At 42.0% G+C, this 16,375-nt stretch overlaps 1 pseudogene; it reads left to right on the forward strand.

The window, feature by feature from the left end:
- The first annotated feature begins 833 nt into the window (after positions 1–833).
- The window catches only part of LOC124487590, a 45,696-nt pseudogene continuing 30,154 nt past the window's right edge, over positions 834–16,375 (forward strand).

The following is a 16,375-nucleotide window of genomic DNA, read 5'->3' on the forward strand; positions in this document are numbered from 1 at the left end:
GAAAAATCTATTTTGTACTTATATACAATACATGACATCAATTTTTAAGGTGATTGTGTGTGGAGCCTTTGGATACTGCAAGTCAACCTCCCAAATTCAAATTGGTGTTGTGTTGTTCCTGTCCAAGGTACAGGGAAGGTTGATGCATGATCTCAGTGTAAGGTCATTGTCCTCTGTGTAACAAAGGGATGTAAGCAACATAATCATTGATGAGAATTTAAAATGGGAAGATAAAGTTCTTAACTTTCTGAGTTAAAAGTGCTCAGACACAGACACACACAAACAAACATCCCATAGCCATGAAACTTCTATTCGTATTTGACACCATTGCAACATTTCCCCAGTCTGCCAACCTTAAGACAGATAACAATGTCGTAGGCCTATGGGACATTCACATGGCATGCCCGTATCCCTTAATTTTTGTGTCCATCCCTGAACACTAAGCAACAAAGTATACAATTACATAGAGGCATTGATTACTGCATATAAAGATAATTTTTAAAATAATATATCGTCACTGACACATCTTTGCTCCAAATAGTACTGTCAACTACAACAGTTAGAAACGATTTCAGCCGTTATTTTATATGATGAGGATGGTGTGTGTTTGGAGGGGGGCAGGTGATGGCATGCGGTGGGGTTACCAGGATTCGAACCCAGGCCTACTTGGAGCACACATCTACAATCATTTTGGATACACCTGGACCATCCAACATGGATTGAGGCGGAACCCTAAATGCCCTAGCAATGCCCCTGCTATTTCTCAACATGTACTGGCAAGAGAGAACATTGGCCAAAGTACTCTATTCTGTGGGTGAGATGTTAAAGGCACAATGCCTAGAACATTCTTCAGGTAGGCAATCACACAGGAAAAACCTGGTAAAACTGCAGAGTAACCCCTAAGGTTATGCAATTTGCTAGGTGGGCAACTGCACAATCAATATGTGTTAATAGTTACAGGGAATGGTCAAGAGGAATGCTTGTAAAGCAAGCAAATCTACTCCAAAACTCCATACTGAGAGGCAATCAACCAGCTGCCTTCTACCTTGACTGCTATGGCCATTTAAAAGACATGCTACAGTTGATACAGACTGACATCCTGTCTTCTCCCCCAAAAGAAACAAACAGCTGATGTTTTTAGCCTTTCCAATTACACAGAGTAAAATAAAAAAAGTTATCAGCTGTTATAAAGACTTTGTTAACTAAGTAATGTTCTGATTAAGGGTTCTATTTAGCTTCATATTTTTCTATATCGGAAAGTATGCATCATAATTCTCATTTGATAGAGGCTCAATCTAAATAGTCCTATTGAGGTGAAGAACTAACACTACACACATTTCTATGCAATGTTCTGTAATTTATTGATTATGGACTTTTTTTATGTGTCTACAATAACAGACTAAATTTAATTTAAACTGGAACGGGTGTGCAGGGAGGACCCAGGTGCAAGGAGACTGACAATGCAGGATTGTCAAATAAAAGGGCTTTTAATGAGGAACGTAGACACAGCCGGGATAGACATCAGGAAACACACTACATGAAACCAACAACCGACCAAGACTGAACAAATGACAGGGACGTAATACACTAAACCAAACAAGACACAGGTGAAAGAAACAACACAAGGGCTGCAACTAACGATTATTTTAGTATTCGATTAATCTGTCGATTCTTTTTTCGATTAATCGATGAATCGGATAAAAAACAAAAAAGCATTCATTTCCAACCCTTTATTCAAAAATTGAACTGACAGTGCAAATTCACAGTGCAAAACATCTTCAAAATGTGCACAAACAGGCACACAATTTTGAAAAAGTTATTAATATTAGTGTGGATTTAATGCTATTTTCAGAGATGAGCAATTTATTTAGGTTTTGTTTAAAACATTTTTGAAAATGGAATGGTTGTGGAAGTAGGCCAGACTTTATTAGAATAATCTAGTGTATATGTACAATTTTTTGACACAATTTTGAAAAACGTTAAGATTTGCGAGGACTAAGATATTTTCAAAGACTAGTGATTTTCAATCATTTTATTTGAAACTTGATTGGGTGTGCCTGCCTTCGGCAAGAGCACAACCTTTGTTCTCTCACATATATATTTATTATTATTATTATTGTTTATTTTCGCGCCCCTAAGGCTCAGTCAATATTTTGACTACATAGACAATGTCGATAAAAGGTTCGTCTTGGCCACGATTGCATTGGTTCTATTGGTATTCATGTTCCGTTGCACGGTTTAGGTTTAAATGAAGTTTTTGTGGCAAATTAAAGGTAACGGTGGCTAACTTGCTAGCCACAGTCACTGACGCTTCTGACGCCACAAAATATCGCGTGACTACCTCTAGCAGAACATTAGTTTAGAAGCTCGTTAACTTCTGGGAGATAACTAGGCTAACTGCTTTACTGCAAGGGAGCCGCAGAAACGCCACAAGCAAAGGGGCCAGGGTGATAACTATTTACTAATTTTACTTTGTGATGTGAAACACAATTGTGAAATTTAATGTACAATATTAGCTGACATTATTAAGGAAGTAGGCCCACATCTACTTTCGGAAACGGTAGTCTACTATTTCACTGAAGCATTAGCATCATGACATTAGCCTCTGTTGCTCGGGCAACACATACTACAACGGTCTATGAAATAAACATTCCTCACAAATAAATGTTTGTTTTTCGATTTATTTTGACATTACATAACAAGTAAACATGAAACACAATTGTGAAATGTGTACGCTGATATTAGATCTACTTTCGGTAGGGTGGACAGACCAAAAATTTCAGTTTTGCCTTCCACCGCTTACCGAACTAACACATGACGTTGCGGCAACGTTGCCAGTAAGTGCTCAGTTGGTAACCACGACGTTACCTTCTGGCAACGTTGTGGCACAGAAGCGACAGCGACTGTGAGCAAGTGTGTAGTCAACCTGTGGTGTCGTCCTCATGCACAGCTCAGTTTACTGTTCAAGAGCCCAATGGAAGTGTGATTGCCACTTCTGAAAATGATAATATTCAAGAACAATGCATCCTACAAAGGCAGATATCAGTGCAGGCATCAACTCATCAGGGTCGTATTGGCTATGTAAAGTCAAGGAACAAGCAGTGTACATGCGTGGCTCTGACATTTTTGGCATATCACAATGAGGTTGATGACCTGAGGAAGGCTGATCTTGAAACGGGCAACAGATTGTATGACAAAACTATAAATAGCTAAAGCGAGGAAAACAATATAAAAGCCAACACTTGACCATGGAGGAACTACCACACAGAATCAACACTGACCAACATGAGTACAATGTACTTAAATCTCCGGTGGAGATGGGACGTGTTAAACCAGGCCAGACATTGACAACCAGGCTTGGTTTCTTGATTTCTCCACAAGACTTCAGTGTCTCTCTGCAGGTGTTACACATGCCCTCCTTATCATATCACCATATTGCATTGCTGTGTTCAGAGACAAGTTTGGAAGATGTGGACTGTTTGATTCTCATTGTCGAAATGGTGATAGACTACCTGACAGAAATGGAAACACGGTTATGCTTACTTTCACATATTTGAATGAGCTGGTTGCAAGGATTCATACTTTGTATGAATTGCTACTGACAGATTGCAGAGGCCCTATTGATGGACTACAGTATGACTTCATGGAGAGCTGCAAACTTTCTAGGTTTCGCCGTGTGACACACGCATTTCAACCATTTCTCACGCTCTCACGCCACACCTTGTATATCTCACGCTGAAAAGGCCACGCCAAACAAGTAGCCAATCTAACGTTGTAAACAGTAACGGACGACGCGCAGGTTAACGGAGTGAAGCAACATTGACGCGCAAACAGCCGTGTAAACTCGCATTGTCTCTCCCCCCACTCCATGGCGAGAGTTACATTGAGGGGAGGGGGGAGTGAAGCTAGCGAAAGCTCGCCCCTCCACCAAATCTCACGCCAAGGTTTTGGAAAAAGTTGGCAGCCCTGCTTCATGCCAGTCGCATTTCAACATGCAAAACATCTTTCAACGTCCAAGACATCCGGTGGTTCGCCATACCTATCAGTGCAATCTGAAAAGCCACAAAGTGAAAAGCATGTGGAGAAGGTGACACAGACCAAATATGTAACAAATTGGATTCCCACCCAACAAACATTATTTGCAGTTATTAAATGCACCATCCACACAAGGCATGACAAAGGACAGCAGTGGTGTAGTCTACGTGATACGCAGGTATATGCCGTATACCCACTAGGAAAAGCCAAGGATTTCCGTATACCCACTTACAAAGGCGCGATGATACGTAACAACATAGTTTTGTGACAGAACGTTCTCGCCTTAATTCCCAAATTCTCCCCGTCTGTATTGTGAATCAGTGAAATTGAATATTTGGGGCTTTTGTTGCTGTGCCCTCGATCTGAAGTGACGTCACTTAAAGTTACTAGGCAAAGTTGTTTGGCTCTGGCTGCCTTAAAAAAAGACGTCGTTTGGCTGTCATTCTTTGTGCGGTCTTTCATTTTATCGAAAGCTAACTATAGAGACAATATAAAAATGGAAAACCAGGTTAAGAAACGTAAACGTAATTACCTCCACTAGACAATGTTTTACCAATTGGACAAATGGCTATGTTAGTTTTTTTTACATCAAGCTCCCCCCCCAAAATTTGTGAGAACTTCTGGCCAGCATTGTGGACTGAAAGTCAGGCTAGGGAGTTTAAAAACAGGCATTCTTAGAGTGGAGGGACCGAAAGTTAGGTAGATATCAGCACACACAGTTTGTATATGGAAACGTCATAGTGCTTAGTGTATGGGATGTCGCTCTGGGACAGGCGAGTATGAGGCTTGGAGGGGAAAATCACAGTATACTCACTACAAAAGACTAGACTACACCACTGAAGGACAGTAATGCATTTCCCAAGTTAAATATGGAACAGCAAAAAAGAGAAAAGAGAAGACAAAGAACCCAAATAATGTATGGTGTACACAACACCAGCAGATACACACTGCTAAAAGCGGGCTTGAAAAAACAGGAAAAAAGTACCACAATTAAGTGAATATTACTTAAAATAAGCAAAATGATGTGTTCTCACTACTAACGAGTGCATTTGCCTTGATACAATTAAAATATATAAGCTTTCTCTTCTCAATATGTTGGAACATTTTCCTTGGCTCGCCGGCGAGCCACAAATGCTGCGCTCCCCTCCCTCAGTGAAAACGCGCTCAATTGATTTTTTTTATTTTTTTTTTACTGCTACACATATGATACCTCGTTGGAAAGCTACGATTCTTGTGCTTCCATTGAAAAAAACCAACTCAAGCTCAACTCGCAACAGAAAGTAGCGTCAACGCTACTTGTGACCGGTGACCGTTCCTTCAACAATGCCAGAGAAAAAAGTTGTACTTACCTACGATTACTTAAGAATGTTCCAGGTATGCACACAACTCATCAAAACCTCATCTGCTTACATTCCCAAGGGTCCAAAGTATCAAACCATGTCGAGTAGTTGTCCAATGGCTGCTACACTCAGAGGTTTCGATCGACACCAAGTTTTGACCAATAGGAGCTTCCATGCCCCGATGACAGCCCTCTAAAGCCAATCAGGTCGGTGCGTCCCGCCCCCCCCCCCCCCCCCCGCCCCCTCTACACGATTTTTTCTAACTGGCTTTAACTGGCTCTGAAATGAGCTAGTTATCCTTGTAGCTTAGCGCTAGCTGTAAATGGCGATACCCCATATGCCAGGTTTTGTGGAGCCTTCAAAATAAAAGTCGATTGCGCAATATGTCAGTGTTCTTTGTGTGCCAATCCTGGGAATCAGATAAAGCACTCCAATGTGTTCATGCTTCAGTTTTTGTGTTTCAGTAATACTAATGAGGGATTTAGCTGTTATATATGATAGTTCTAAGTACCACCTTTCATTAGAGATAACAATTATACCTTTTTATCCTAAGAATTTGACCTTGTTGAGAAGGGTCATTCTGGAGTCTCCAAAAGGCCCTTTTAGAAAACGCCTGGATGTACTCTTATAAAAACATAGGCGGAAATAGAAACGTTCACTTTCCTTGTGTTCAAGCTTCTATTTATCAACACCAGTAGGACTGACAGGCGTCCTGACAACAAGGAACATAACTTCAGAGTGTCAGCTTTCAAAACAGTCCATTTACATGCATCTACTCCAAATGGTTCAAGAACAGCAGTCAATTTACTTTGGGTATGCTGTTTAGGCGTTTTTAGGCACATTTAACAGGTTTCAGAAGAGGTTAAATTAAGTAAATACTAGTGTCATAATCTTGTCACAAAGATACACACTAGGCATTATTTTCTTAATACAATACAATGTAAGTAGTTTTTTTCAATATGTAGTATAATCTGCTTAAAGTTTGCATCGGGCTAGTAATCAGGAGGTTGCTGGATCGATTCCCCGCCGTGCCTAATGACGCTGTGTCCTTGGGCAAGGCACTTCACCCTACTTGCCTCGGGGGGAATGTCCCTGTACTTAATGTAAGTCGCTCTGGATAAGAGCGTCTGCTAAATGACTAAATGTAAATCTCCTTCTTTACACAATTCTTGAAATAAGGCAAAATCCCTGAAATTTACATGTTATATTAATGCTTAAAAATCTGTAATCCTGACATAATAGAAAATGTGAAAGGCTTGCCTAAAAAATAAAGATACGAGTCAAATTTCTTATCACCTCTTTATTATTTGTTTAGGTGCACATCAGCAGAGCATAAGACCCAAGGCTGAAAATCTGAATGTGCAAAATTGTCACGGCCACAGCCGTGCCCCCCTGGTTTTTGGTTTTGCTTTGCCCTAGTGGTTCCCTGTCTCATTGTCTTCACCTGTGTCTCGTTGAGTTCTTGTTAGTTTCATTGTGTCCACCTGTGTCTTGTTTGTTTCTGTGTATTTAGGTTCCCGTTTTGTGTCCAGTCTTTGTCTTAGCATTACCCTTTGTCGCTGCGTGTTACCCTGTCTGTGGCCTAGTTTTTGAGTATTAAACCCTTTGTTTGACCATGCCTGCCGATTCCCCTGCATTTGGGACCAACCCCACCTCACAACCTGACAAAAATTAAACAATATCATTTGACAGAGAAACGTCACACATTTTGTGGGAGGTTGAAAAAACAACAGCTCATCCAAAACATTGTATTGGGGCCAGGGGCCCGTTCTCCGTACGTCGCTTATTACATCCGAGATCAAATGACACATTCAAGATGACATCATCTTGCTAATTATGATCTGGCTAATTCGGTTCTTCGAACACCAATGTTGTTTATAATTAGTATAGCTGGACTAAGTTATGCGTTGGTCTAAAAGGCGGTATGTATCGATAGTAGAAACATTGATCAGCAACGCTGCTATTGGTTGCTCACATAAGTCTATGGCTGCTCACCGTGGCCAAAATGAGCGCTCTGTTTTTTCCTCAAGAGCCAACAGCGTAACGGCTTGCTCGAAGGTTACTCAGAATTTGAAGATTTAATCAGAACACCAGGGAACACCTCAAAGTCTGCAAAATCCAAGAAAGGGGGCTGGCAAAAAGTAGCAGACCAAATTAAATGTAGAGTAGTGACCACACGTTTTATTGCTTATTACAGTAAGCTAGGCCTATGTTTTTTTTCTTTTCATACTTTCATATTTTCATTTATCATCTTTATTGTCATAGGATGTGGTTTCAACAAATGTATTATGTAAATGACACCCTCACAAAAAAACTATAGGCTATCCTCTCAAGCATAGGCTAGCACATCGCACTGTGCTTAAGGAGCCTATCTATCACACAATGAGCAATTAATTCGGTTTCATGTTTAATTCTGCTAATTATTCTTGCACATTCTGCAACAGGTCCCTGTAGTAAAAACGGACAAGACATATCTGTGACAGACTTCCTGTATCACCTCTGCTTGTAAAGCCTCAATCTAATTGTGTTAACATAAAATAAACCTGCTCCTGAACAGGTTTAAGCTTATGGACCTGTTGCTATGACAGCAACTCCAGGATGAGCTTCGAAGAACCGAACAATCCAAGATAATGACAAATCTTCAACAATCAAATCCAGCTAACTGAGTTAGCGACGTACGGAGAACGGGCCCCAGGCATCTACGTTATTACTAATGTTCTATCAAGCCTATAAAGCAATGAATGTCTTCCACTCAGTGCTGCTTTCATCGCTAACCCCTTCAAGTTCACTAAGGATTTGCTGGGGCAGAAGCGCAGTGGCAAACTGGCCTCCTCGCAGGAAGACATAGACCAACATCTGAAGCAAACGTACAGCGACCCCGCAAGAGAGCAGGAGTTGGGAGAGTGTAACAACCTCGTAGTGATGAAGAAAATTATGTCACCCTGCTGAAATGATGGAGATGGGTTACACTTATGGAACTATCTAATTGAAAAGTGAATGTCTCAGTTATTCCTTATATTATACTCTAAGTTTTATTATGGGAAATTTGATTCTAAGCTGTGACTGAGTAAAAACAATAGAAGTGTGAGACATTGGTTTTAGCAAAGGAGGACGGGGAAGTACCACTCAAAGGAATGCAGAGGCCTAGCCGTAAATTAGAACGCACATTTATGGCCGAGCTTCAGGAACTCTTGCAAACCAAGTCTGAAGCTGTCACCCAGGTCAGGCCTAGGTCTGTGTCTAGGGGTTTCCTATGTTTATAAAGCACGAGCATCCCATACCAACTAGAAGAAAGTCTAAGATGTGTGTGAATCCAACACAAGCCTGGACATGGTCAGATTTATGTAAGGACAGAGATGCCAACGTGACCCAGCTTCTGTAATCAGAAACCCTAGTATAGGGGCTAATTGGGTGACAAAGCATAGAAATGGTCATCAACAGAAAGGAACCAATAATGTGAGGATGCATAATGTATGTGTGACCAACTGTATTGTACCAATAGCAAAAAATGACACAAATAATAGGCAGAAAATACAGTATAAAAGGGACTGTCCGGAGAGAAACGGACAGTCTGCTCTTCGGAGCTCACTCACTTTTTTACCCTGTGTTGGAATAAACCTTTGCATCAGACTCTGAGTTCCAGTGCGTCTGTTTTGGACTTAGTTTATGTTTCATCTGTTGGGACTTAGTATAATTTGCACTTGTTGGGACTTAGCCTGATTTTTGACGGGTCAACACTTAGAATCATTTTCAACCTTTGGACTTTGTTTATTTTTGACTTGTACGGACTTAGGATTTTCTTCACTTCGAGACTCTGATTTATTTTCACTATACACGGGAACTTATAACATTATCCACGACAGTAGAACCCCCTGACCAGAGGTGCAGTTCGACATATCGGAGCTGCAATTAAAGGAAGTCAGGGAGGTTGTCCGCAAAGTAAGGGCAAGCTCTGCACCAGGACTGAGTGGCACTTCATACAAAGTGTATAAGAACTGTCCCAAACTCCTGCTGAGTCTGTGAAAAATCCTGCAAGTCTTCTGGAGAAGAGGGAGGATCCCTGAACAATGGAGAGTGGCTGAAGGGGTATGGATCCCGATGGAGGAAAACTCCACTCAGCTAAACCAGTTCCGCATCATCTCCCTGCTGTGTGTTGAGGCAAAGGATTTCTTCAGTGCTGTTTCCAAACGGCTGTGTACCTACCTGGCAAAGAACACCTACATCGATACATCTGTCCAGAAAGGCGGCATTCCAGGAATGTCAGGATGTCTGGAGCATACTGTTGTGGTGACACAGCTCATTCGGGAGGCCAGAGAGAACAAGGGCAACCTGTCTACTGTGTTGTGGCTTGACCTGGCAAATGCATTCGGTTCCATTCCACACAAGTTGGTTCAGCTCACTTGAGAAAACATCATGTACCCAGCAGGTGCAGAGACCTCATCTCTGATTATTACAGCAATTTCAGGATGAGGGTCTCTTCAGGAGCAATAACATCCAGTTGGCACAAGGTGGAGATCGGTATCATCACATCGGTGTACTATCTCTTGACATTGTTCTCTCTAGCCATGAAATGTGTCCAGAGTGCCCTGCATGAATTCCGGACAACGGCAACCACCCATCAGGGCATTCATGGATGACCTCACAGTTATGACAGAATCAGTCCCAGGCTGCCGGTGGATTCTGAAGGGACTTGAAAAGCTGGTGGAGTGGGCCCGGATGCTTTTCAAAACCCGCCAAATCAAGATCAATGGTCCTGAGGAAGGGGAAGGTAGAGGACAAGTTCCGTTTTAACATCTCAGGCACAGCCATTCCAACTATCACAGAGAAGCCAGTCAAGAGCTTGGGCAAGGTTTTTGACTGCTCTCTGAGAGACACAACATCTATCCAGTCGACCTGCACTGAGTTGGATGGCTGGCTGAAATCCGTGGACAAGTCAGGCCTACCTGGGAAGTTTAAAGCCTGGGTCTACCAACATGGTATTCTTCCCAGGATCCTGTGGCACCTCCTTGTCTATGTGGTCCCTATCTCAACAGTTGAGACCTTGGAGAGGAAGGTCAGCAAACACCTCCGGAGATGGATTGGATTACCAAGGAGCCTGAGCAGCATTGCACTCTAACAAACTGCGACTGCCTTTCAAATCCTTGGAGGAGGAATTCAAGGTAACTAGAGCCAGAGAAGTGGTTCAGTACAGGGACTAAAGTGATCAGAAGGTGGCTAAAGCAGGGATCCAAGTGAGGACTGGCAGGAAATGGAGGGCATAGGAAGCAGTTCAAGAGGCAGATGCAAGGTTACGTCACAGGAGCCTGGTGGGAGTGGTCACACGAGGTCGAGCAGGGCTAGGATCCTTTCCAACTCCCCAAATGAACACCAGGGGGAAGGAAGGGCGATGACTTGTTTAGGAGGAGGTGAGAGCAGCCGTAGAGGAGACGAAAACCTGCAAGGCTGTGGGAATGAAGCAACAAGGAGCTTGGAGAATGCGGTTGAAAGGAAAGTGACCTGGGCTGAGCTTTGGAATGCCGAGCCTCACCGCATCAAATTCCTCATCCAGGCAGTGCATGACGTGCTTCCAAGCCCGTCAAATCTGCACATTTGGGAACAGGTCTGGCAAAGCGTTAATCACGGCAACAGATTGTCGTCGTCATCTGCCGCTTATCCGGGGGTCGGGTCGTGGGGGCAGCGACCTAAGCAGGGAGGCCCAGACTTCCCTCTACCCGGCCACTTCCACCAGCTCTTCCTGGGGGACCCCGAGGCGTTTCCAAATCCACAAAACATGTGTAGACTGGTTGGGCGATCTCCCATGTACCCTCCAGGACTCTGCGGAGGGTATAGAGCTCGTCCACTGTTCCACGGCCAGGACGAAAACCACATTGCTCCTCCTGAATCCGAGGTTTGACAATCCGACGGAACAGATAGCTCTACTGTGATAAGAAAAAGTCTCATTATCTTTACTGCAATCGGTAAAAAAACACAAAAAACCTAATAATAACATGGGAGTCTGACATGGAATTCTGATAGCACCATTCACTGCAAAATAGATAAATTAACACAATTAAGCATAATGTCTAATGAGACAAAATGAGACAAAATACAAGTATTTCAAGTTCAAAGATGAATATGTCAAAATTGATGTCAAATCTTTCTCATGTATATTATTTTGCATAAACAATGACGCAAAATGCACGTACTATCAGAACTGGTCAGTGAGGTAGGCTACTTAATTGGGCACTGCAAAAGAGCTACAGTTCTTGTGCACACAGGAGAACTAACAGAACAACCAGCTCTCCATCGTAGCCAAAGCTCATCTGAGAGGTCACAACAGCTAGTCAGAGTCGTTAGATCAGAGAGGTATATTAACATCGCATCGTTTGAGTATCGTAAAAGTCGAGACTTCAGGACCCCGGGTTCTGGACTGGATGGAATGCGACAGATATGGCGAGAAGCTATGAAGAGTGTCTCTTTTTAGTAAATACCACTTCAAGAACCAAAATAATCAAAATAACAGACTACAGATAACTACAATAACACTTAACTGTGTCACTGACTTAACCTCTTTATCCAATTCTCTGTCTCTCTCCCTCCAACCCCTCCTACCTCCCCTCCCCTTGTAACTTTCCGCCGCAACCTCCGCTCCCTATCTCCCTCCCATTTCTCCTCTATTGTAACATCCTCCCTCCCTCCCATTGATGAGTTCTCGTCCCACCCCACTAACACTGCCACCGACTCCTTGTTAACCACTTTAACTGCATCACTTGACTCTCTCTGTCCCCTGTCAACCAGGCCTGCGCGATTTTCTCCCTCCTGCCCGTGGCTTACGGATGTTATTCGTGAAGAACGGTCCACCCTTCGGGCAGCTGAGAGGAAATGGCGCAAGTCCAAAGACGGTCTGGACCTTGATAAGTATAACTCCCTCTTTAAATTTTTCTCTTCTCACATTACTGGTGCTAAAACCCTCTACTTTATGAACAAAATTAACTCTGCTTCAAACCCCCACAAGCTTTTTTTTACCTTCTCCACCCTGACAGCACACAACTTCTCCTTCTTTGAGAAAAAAGTCGCCGACATTAGCAATCGCTAAAAAAGCAGGCAAAACCTGTGCTATCCTAAATAAATATCATTTAATCTGATTTAAATGTGCATTATCTGGCTTTTTCTCTCTTTCTTTCTCTATATCACCTTTGTTATCCCCATGTGACTATCTCTTTGTTGTATTTTTTCCTGCACAATCTCAATAAAAAAAAATAATAATAATTTAAAAAAACATTTAAAGCTCTTGCCCAAAACCACGAAAGACAGCCTTCATTGTTAATATGGCTTGATTTTAACCCAACTAACAAAGTGAGGTTTGTGTGGAAAAACTTCACTAGCCTGCACAGATCCATGACCTGTGCACCGTCAAACATATTTGGGACAAATTCTAATGCCATCTGCGAGCCAGGGGCCGGTTGCACAAAACACCTTAAGTTAAGATTTTCCTTAAAGTCAAAGTTAAGGTTTCCTTAAAATATAATCGGTTGCACAAAGCACCCTTAAGTCTTCTCCTTAAGGTTTTCTTAAATATTCCCTTTATTTAAGTATTTAAGGTTTTCTCCTTATTATGGTCGTATACTAAGATTCCCTTAAAGTTTGATAAAGCGTTACACGAAAGACCTTAGCAAACAAAATAAGGAAGAAAACTTAAGGTACCTCTGACTTTTTTTTACTGCAACATGGTTGACTTTATGGAGATAAATAAACCCATCCCACACCTCTGTTAGGCTACTGTGCTGCAGTCTAAACATGAAGGCTATTTATGCGTCGGCTACCACTGTAAATGAAGTAGCTAGCCTACACGCTGGTGCTGTTGATCTCATTTTGATCTACCTTAGAAGTAAGCTAGCTCTAACCTAAACGTTCTGCCTTGATTTATGCCTATGGATTTAGATATGTAGTTGTCTCAATCATTTTGTCTATATAGTCTGTCAATCCATTCATTATAGCTGTAGCTAGCAGCTTGTAATTTATGTTGACTAAGCAGTTAATTGCAAGGATATTTGGGTATTGAAGCTTGAGCTGACTGCCCCTCTAAATGACACATTTCTACTTTACCTAAAGAACCCGAAAATGGTTTGATTCACTTTCTTTGAATGAATTGTAACTAAGACTAGTTAACATATATATACAGGGCCCAGGTGATTTTGCTATGTTTCAGTGTTGCTGCCCAGACAAAGCAATACAGAGTTCAAAAGGTCTGTCTTATAGTGACTTCAATAAATCCCATTAATTGAGACACATTTGAAAAACACATTGCACTCAAATCAATTTTGTTTATGTATAGACATTGCCAGTCATTCTCTTTCTTCACCAGTTTGTCATCCGCCTACAAAATGTAAAGTAATTTACAGTTGCTGCTAAAAATGTTTGGTTTTCTTCCCCACGACATTCCTTCAACAACCCTTGGAAAACTCACTGAGGCCCCCTAGAGACAGCAGAGCCTCTGGTTTTAACATAAAGTAGAAGTAGCGTCTTCTGTAGCTAGACTAACCCCCCCAAGAAGGTGCTTGATTTGATTTGACTCTACCTACTTAAGATGAGATAGGATAAAAAGTTATTGTCCCCAAGGAATATTTGTCTTGGAATCCATGCTGCATTTTATCCCAGTAAAAACATGAACACCAATCAATACACAATACAAATACATCCAGCAGTTGCATATACAAAACTACACATATTAATAAATAAGACAAACAATTCACACAACATATAAAGTGCAAAGAAATGACAACAGTATATTACAGAACTATTACTGATCGTCTGGGTTCGTCAAATTACGTGATATGTAATGGTAACTTGATCATTTAAAAAGTTGAATACAACTTAAATTCAAGGGTAAGGAACAGTTGGGTTAATGACACAAATCCTCCAGAGTACTGGTTGAGTAACAGTTCTTTTACATTGACCAGCGTGTGCCATCAACTGTTGAATATGTGAAGCAATTTGTCTACTTTGCCTCATCAGGTCCCAAAGAAGATAACAGATTGTAAAAATATAGATTGAATTTTGTCAAACACATATACACACATATATTCAAAACGTATACAGCACATACACACAGATGACTAGTACCATGAGCATAAATTTAAATGTTCTGCCATTGTTCAGTTACACATAGTATCTGGACTTTGGTCAGACCATTTGTGTTGGATCTAACCTTTGCCCTTTATGAGATCACCTGTGCTCCAAGAGGTGACATACTGTACATGTGCACCTTCCTTGGGTGGATATGCTGATGATACCATGCATACATGAATCTAAGATACCTCAGGGCCTGACATGTTCTGACAGATAAGGATGTTCTAGTCATTCTTTTATCAGCAGGCTTGTAATTGTGGGACAGAGATAGTACATGACTGTAATTGTCACTGGAATAACGGCAGCAACCTAGAGTTGTGATCATGATATTCTCCAAATTATAATTCCTTTACAGAAGAAGTCCATTTTGCTAGAGGACTTTGGAGGCTATGGGTAGATTGGGTTTACTCACCCTAAACTATAATAAAGAGTGGCCCCTCTCACACATAGTGAGTCAAAATAGGGGATGTTTATCCAACTAAAATCGTCTGTTGTTGTGCCCGTCCTACCCCCGGGTGGTTCCCTGGACTGCTCCGGCCTCCGGGCCACCCCCCGGACCTGCACCTGCCCTCTGCCCTGCCTCCGGGTCCACCCCCGGACCTTCCGCGACCCTCTGCCCTGCCTCCGGGTCCACCCCCGACCCTTCCCCGACCCTCTGCCCTGCCTCCGGGCCGCCCCAGACCCTTCCCCGACCCTCTGCCCTGCCTCTGGGTCGTACCCCGGACCTGCTCCGACCCCCTGCCCTGCCTTGTGGGACGTCGGGTGACGTCCCTTAAGAGGGGGGTACTGTCAAGGCCACAGCCGTGCCCCCCTGTTGTTTTTGGTTTTGCCCTGCTAAAGTGTTTCCCTGTCATTGTCTTCACCTGTGTCTCGGTTCTCATTAGCGTCATTGTCTTCACCTGTGTGTCGTTTGGTTCAGTATTTAGGTTCCTGTTTTGTGTCCAGTCTTAATCTTGTCCTTACTACCCATGTCTGTGTGAGTACCCTATCTGTTTCCCATTTCTGAGATTAAACCTTTGTTTTCAAAATGCCTCGCAACTCCCTTGCATTTGGGTCCTACCCCACCACTCGCCCTGACAAAAGCACTGAGCAAATGTAATGAGTCACCCATATACTCAAATATCTAATACATGGCAACAAGTCCTACAATGCAATTACTTAGAGTTGATAATAATTGATTATTACTGAAACACACACAACATGTACAACTTGCTATGTTGATAATGGATTTCCAAATTCCAAGATCATATTGACAGGTTTGGTCATGTTGGGGAGAGATCAGCAAAGTTTTGTATCCGGCCACAATGAAAATGTGTCTGCCCAAAATCAATAGTTTCAACCTTTGGCATCAAATGGAACTGTTTGCATTTGACGAATAAAGGTAAACATACCAAAAATCTCAGACTGAACATTGTGGGTTTGCATAGCTGGAGTCCAAGTGAGGTGGAACCCCAAACTGGTCCTTGAAGTGTGGCACAACATGTAATGAATTAGAACCGAGTTCAAGGTGAATTTCAAACTAAACACACACTACTCAGTTGCGTGCACTGACCTGATCATTCTTTTCAGACAAATAGCAAGGTATACTACATGCTAAAAATCAACTTCTTGAAAAAGACTAACAACACAGACAACAAACATACCCATTTATGGTCCCTACTTTCATAAAATCAAACCAAATAAACTATCTACAATATGCTGAGGTGGACGGAATATGAAAGTCATTATTTTCTCTTTTGTGTAAATAAGAAACAACTATTTTTCCACCAAAACAGGTCCCCAGATTTAATTGACTCCACTTGAGAACATATTTGTACTTTTAAACTATCCTACACTATCTTTCACTTTGGCACTTATTTTGGTTGTTCACAATGTGTGCTTCATGTTTTGGA

This window comes from Hypomesus transpacificus, chromosome 26 (genome assembly GCF_021917145.1).
Source record: "Hypomesus transpacificus isolate Combined female chromosome 26, fHypTra1, whole genome shotgun sequence".
Taxonomy (NCBI): domain Eukaryota; kingdom Metazoa; phylum Chordata; class Actinopteri; order Osmeriformes; family Osmeridae; genus Hypomesus; species Hypomesus transpacificus.